The 6488-nt window shown below is 43.4% G+C and overlaps 1 long non-coding RNA gene across 1 annotated transcript; it reads right to left on the bottom strand.

Moving 5' to 3' along the window:
* Positions 1-411: 411 nt before the first annotated feature.
* LOC124684691 lies at positions 412-1058 on the bottom strand. The gene is made up of 3 exons (XR_006997116.1): positions 843-1058; positions 536-704; positions 412-453 (listed from the first exon to the last, which is right to left on the bottom strand). It is a non-coding gene; the product is annotated as an uncharacterized LOC124684691 (long non-coding RNA).
* Positions 1059-6488: the final 5430 nt, after the last annotated feature.

The following is a 6488-nucleotide window of genomic DNA, read 5'->3' as shown; positions in this document are numbered from 1 at the left end:
CATGACCAAGAGCTTGCGGTGAAGTTATGAATCAGATAGAAGTCATATAGTAGGACTGAAACCCAGCTATCTATTACCCTTCCTAGCCACTTTTTGAAAAAGAGGTAGCTCTCCGGTTTCTGTTATGAGAAACTAAATAGTATGTGGTAATTTACTCCTACGAAAGAACAAGGAAAAGTAGACACACCTAGCGAACTGGAAATGACAGTACACACTTTTTATTTATACTGAAAACCAAATAAGCTGCAATACTTGTAAGTTGTTCTGTACCTCTCCTCAGACTGAAAATGTTTGTAGGAAATGGACTTCTTCTCCTAGAAAAAATAGCTACCGGAATCCTCATGCCGGAGATAATCGCCGCTGCCACCAAGCACCGGCCTCACGCCCGATCTCTACACGACGAGGCCAGCCATCGCACAACCTCCGACATCGGTGGCTGAACTCTGGCTCAGGCTGTTTTTGCATCTGCAAGTGAACAGAGGATCAACACCAGCATAGAATAGAGATTCTGGCGGTGGAACAAAACATCATCTACCTGGACACAGGGATCCCGTTGGCGAACCCCAAGAGACAAATTTTGTAGGGTACAATCCCTCCATTGCTGGATAAACCATCTGGCCACGGCTCCACTTGCATATGAAGACGAGTGGTCATCAAGGAGATGACAAGAGCAGAAAGGAGACAACATTCAACCTAGATGAGCACTGATCAAAAGCAAATACAACAGGTTACATAGTCAAACGAAAGAAACTCATGTTCACGTTTAGCACAGACCATAACATGAAAACTCATGATGAATTTTGACTATTCAATTAGAGATAGAGGGAGAGAGAGGCAATCACCATGTCCATCACAAACTCTTCCATTGAATTCTTCCTCTTATCATTTTCTCGAATCTGAAACATCATGTTCTGATAAATAATATTAGAAAATTGAAACCAGAGTCACAAAGAGGGTAAATCATAATATCCACATTGCCATGAATCGACATCTAAAACACTAATTATTAAATGATCATTATTGTTAACTCAACAGAGAATTGTAGTAAATCTGATGTGTGTAGTCCAAAACAGAACACACTGTATGTGTAAGTCTATCTCAGTGTCAACTCTTCCTACAAAAAAACATCTCCTGACACTCCTGTGGCTCGCTGGACTCGGTGTGGAAAATCCTCATATTTTATCATTGTCCAAACAATAGATAGGTGTCATTTGTTTACAGAATTCATCAACAAATATGTATTTAAAAGACAAGCCATCAATAGAAGATACTTGGGAAAAGGCTTATGAAGCTATGCTGATCTGGAATATTCTCTTTAACTAAATCTTAGTAATAGAAGTAACAAACTCATTGTTGCTGGTGAGCTTCTCTTCGTAACGAAAATACATGCAAATGCTTTTTGCAAGTTTGCTATAAAAAGTAATAAACTCCACCCCGATCTAACCTAGAAGTTAAATTGACACATCTTTCTGGCCTCTTACCAGCATTCTTCATTTCTTCTGTAACTGATAGTGTTCCTTCACCATGTTATATCTGCGCAGATGAGCACATAGTTGTATAATGGAAAAATAGATATCTGTAATGTTTGTTGAGCTATGTGTAGATATCAGGGTTAGTGTTATAACTTACCTTGCTACATATGAAATCAGTGGAGCTGGAAAAATAAACAGATGAACCTGAAATGTTATGAAACAATTGAATACCAACATAAACTAAAAAGCAACATATACTAACAAAAAGAAAGCTCAAAAAGGACCATAACATGGGAGGCAGCTGCCCTGACGTCCTACCTCTGGGTCTCTTAATCTGTGAAAAGACCAAGGACAACCGTGAGACATATCCCAGAATAATGCTCAGCTGCAAGGTGAAAGAGATTGCCATTAGTTTTGAATCCTTAGTGAAACGATGCACAATGTTCTCCATCGAGGCTTTTTATATAAGCTCTTCATTTTCAATTCCATGAGAAAATTACCTTACCACAGTTTGTTGCGAGAATTATCCATCGAGGCTGATTGATTCTCACAGAACAATCCCTAGGTAGCCTACCAATCACATGCCCAGCAACTGAAACAACCATGAACTGTGCTATCAATTAAGCAAAACATCACACATAAATTGGAAGGGTATATAAAAACGTGAGGAGAGGGGGGGGGAGGAAAAGGGGAGACCATGAGCACCTGATCCAGCCTTGACCAGTGAGGACGGATGTGCCGACGAGGTCGCCTACAAAGGTGGGGGCGGCGGTACCGGCGAGGTGGCCTGGCTTGTGGGGATGAAGGAGCCGGCCTCGGGCGCTGGGTGCAGGCCAGCTGTCGGAGGAGCCGTCGTTGTCGCCTTCCCAGACACCGCCGCTGCCTCGCAGCTCGCTGGCTGACCCCGTCCTCGCCGCTAGCCGCCCACCACAGCCCCAACGCCTTCTTCCCCGGTCCATCTCCCTCGCAGACCCGCCAACCCACGCCTTCAATCGAGCCGCCGCGGGGCAAACCATAAGCGCCGGCGGCGAGACGAAGGCTGTCGCGCCGTGCAGCACCACGCCCGTCGAGTCAGGGCCATGGAGCGGCAATGGATTGGTGAGGAGAGCTGTGGGCTGGTATTGGGAGCACGAATGAGGGAGGGGATTGGGGAGACAGCCGCGTGCGGGGATTGGGAGAGAGGCGGCTTGCTGTCTCGATGGAGAAGACCACGAGGCACACACGACGGGGATGGGGCGCGGTCTGGTACCTTCGTCGTCGGCAGCAGCGACGGGCGGAGGCGCGGTTGGGATCGACGTGGGGGCGGGGGCGGCAACTGGACGAGGTGCGATCGGGGGAGGAGGAGGCCAGCCGATTCGGGATTGGGGCTAGGTTTCGCCGGACGAGCGGCCCGGATCGACGCGGGGCTGGCCCCCCAACGAGCGAATGCCAAATTTCTATCGTGGACCGCTGTGAGGCCCCCGTAGGGGGGCATCATATATACCCCTGGATACTTTAGATGCACACTAGTAGCAGTGGATTAATAAGAAGATGACGTTATAACAAGACAGTTTGGCAAACAAATAAACAACCGACAGCATATTTACCGGTCAATCGATCGGGACCGGCCTAGCTAAGTAATCTATCCGATTCACCTACTTCCTCATGTTCAATTTAACATGTATGTATGTAGTTTAAGAAAAGCCTTGATCACAAATTTGTTTAAAAAAATATAAATTATACGTCATAAAATTGTATCATTGAATTTTTTTTATTGCGAATCCATTGATATATCCGTTATGAAATATAATTTATATTAGCGCTCACATTTAAACGCTTAATCCTCCAGGAACGACTAAAGATGGCTGTGCACACACGGTACTGCTCAAGATGGGTAAAGTTAAGCAAAAAAAGTTCAAAACAGACCCTGAATTTGTAAATGGAAGATAAATCAAACCTTGAACTCAGGATTCGCGAAATTAGCACTCTAAACTCTTTGATCTTGGTCTATTTTAAACCTTTTGGCCATTTTAGCTGGGATTGGCTGATGTAGTAAGTCAAGATCAGCATCCTTGATTGGGTGCTATGACCAAGGGCCTCACTGATGCGCGTAATGTACACGTCCGTTGGAAACCCCAAGAGGAAGGTGTGATGCGTACAACAACAAGTTTTTCCTCAGAAAGAAACCGAGGTTATCAAACCAGTAGGAGCCAAGAAGCATGTGAAGGTTGTTGGTGGAGGAGTGTAGTGCGGCGCAACACCAGTGAAACCGGCGCCAACGTGGAACCTGCACAACACAATAAAGATACTTTGCCCCAACGTAACAGTGAGGTTGTCAATCTCACCGGCTTGCTGAAAACAAAGGATTAAACGTATCGAGTGGAAGATGGTGTTTGTTTGCAAAGAACAGTAAGAACAATGATTGCAGTAGGTTGTATTCAGATGTAAAAGAATGGACCGGGGTCCACAGTTCACTAGTGGTGTCTCTCCAATAAGATAACTAGCATGCTGGGTGAACAAATTACAGGTGGGCAATTGACAAATAAAGATTCAATACATATCAATGATGATTACTATGAGATTTAATCAGGGCATTACGACAAAGTACATAGACCGCTATCCAGCATGCATCTATGCCTAAATAATCCACCTTCAGGTTAGCATCCGCACCCCTTCCAGTATTAAGTTGTAAACAACAGATAATTGCATTAAGCATGGTGCGTAATGTAATGAACACAAATATCCTTAGACAAAGCATCGATGTTTTATCCCTAGTAGCAACAAGCACATCCACAACCTTAGAACTTTCTCGTCATCGTCCCGGATTAAATGGAGGCATGAACCCGAGTATCGAGCATAAATACTCCCTCTTGGAGTTACAAGTATCAACTTGGCCAGAGCCTCTACTAGCAACGGAGAGCATGCAAGAACATAAACAACACATATATGATAGATTGATAATCAACTTGACATAGTATTCTAGATTCATTATATCCCACCAAACACAACATGTAGCATTACAAATAGATGATCTTGATCATGTTAGGCAGCTCACAAGATCTAAACAATGATAGCACAAGCGAAGAAGACAACCATCTAGCTACTGCTATGGACCCATAGTCCAAGGATGAACTACTCACGCATCAATCCGGAGGCGGGCATGATGATGTAGAGCCCCTCCGGTGATGATTCCCCTCTCCGGTAGGGTGCCGGAGGCGATCTCCTGAATCCCCCGAGATGGGATTGGCGGCGGCGGCGTCTCTGGAAGGTTTTCCGTATCGTGGCTCTCGGTACAGGATGTTTCACGACGAAGGCTTTAAGTAGGCGGAAGGGCGGAGTCGGAGGGGTCACGGGGGCCCCACACGCTAGGGCCACGCGGGCCCCCCTCAGGCCGCGCCGCCCTAGTGTGGCGGCGCCCCGTGGCCCCAGTTCCTTTCCCCCTCGGTCTTCTGGAAGCTTCGTGGAAAAATAAGACCCTGGGCGTTGATTTCGTCAAATTCTGAGAATATTTTCTTTGTAGGATTTCTGAAACCAAAAACAGCAGAAAACAGCAACTGGCGCTTCGGCATCTTGTTAATAGGTTAGTGCCGGAAAATGTATAATAATGCTGTAAAGTATGTATAAAACATTCAAGTATTGTCATAAAAGTAGCATGGAACATAAGAAATTATAGATACGTTTGAGACGTATCAAGCATCCCCAAGCTTAGTTCCTACTCGCCCTCGAGTAGGTAAATGATAACACAAATAATTTCTGAAGTGACATGCTACCAACATAACCTTGATCAACATTATTGTAAAGCATATGAGATGGATGGAGTGATCTGAAGCAAAAGATTGCTAATAAAAGATGATGACTAAACAAATGAATCATATAGTAACACTTTCATGAATAGTACTTTCAAGACAAGTATCAATAATACTTGCATAAGAGCTAACTCATAAGCAATAAATTCTAAGTAGAATGCATTGAAGCAACACAAAGGATGATTAAGTTTCAGCAATTTCTTTCTACTTGTAACATGTATATCTCATGGATATTTGTCAACATAGAGTAATATAACAAGTGCAATAAGTAAACATGTAAGAATCAATGCACACAGTTAACACAAGTGTTTGCTTCTAAGATAGAAAGAAGTAGGTAAACTGACTCAACATAAAGTAAAAGAATGGCCCTTCGCAGAGGGAAGCATGGATTACTATTTTTGTGCTAGAGCTTTTGTTTTGAAAACATAGAAACAATTTTGTCAATGGTAGTAATAATTCATATGTGATATGCATAATACTTCCTACAAGTTGCAAGTCTCATGCATAGAGTACTAATAGTGCTCACACCTTGTCCTAATCAGCTCGGATAACACAGATTATCATTGCATGACATCTGTTTCAACCAAGTGTCGCAAAGGGGTACCTCTATGCCGCCTGTACAAAGGTCTAAGGAGAAAGCACACATTGGATTTCTCGCTTTTGATTATTCTCAACTTAGACATCCATACCGGGACAACATAGACAACAGATAATGGACTCCTCTTTTAATGCTTAAGCATTCAACAACAGATAATATTCTCATAAGAGATTGAGGTTGTATGTCCAAACTCAAACTTCCACCATGATACATGGCTTTAGTTAGCGGCCCAATGTTCTTCTCTAACAATATGCATACTCAAACCATTTGATCATGAAATCACACTTACTTCAGACAAGACGAACATGCATAGCATCTCACATGATATACAATAAAGGTAAAAAGTTGATGGCGTCCCCAGAAACATGGTTACCGCTCAACAAGCAACCTATAAGAACTAAGACACATAACTACATATTCATCACCACAATAGTCTTTAAGCTATTTGTCCCATGAGCTATATATTGCAAATATAAAGGAATGAAATTTTAAAGGTAGCACTCAAGTAATTTACTTTGGAATGGCAGAAAAATACCACATAGTAGGTAGATATGGTGGACACAAATGGCATGGGTTTTGACTCAAGGTGTTTGGATGCACGAGAAGCATTTCCTCTCAGTACAAGGTTTGGGC

This window comes from Lolium rigidum, chromosome 1, assembly GCF_022539505.1.
Source record: "Lolium rigidum isolate FL_2022 chromosome 1, APGP_CSIRO_Lrig_0.1, whole genome shotgun sequence".
NCBI lineage: Eukaryota > Viridiplantae > Streptophyta > Magnoliopsida > Poales > Poaceae > Lolium > Lolium rigidum.
Note: the sequence above shows the minus strand (reverse complement) of the source record. Positions and strands in the feature narration are given on the sequence as shown.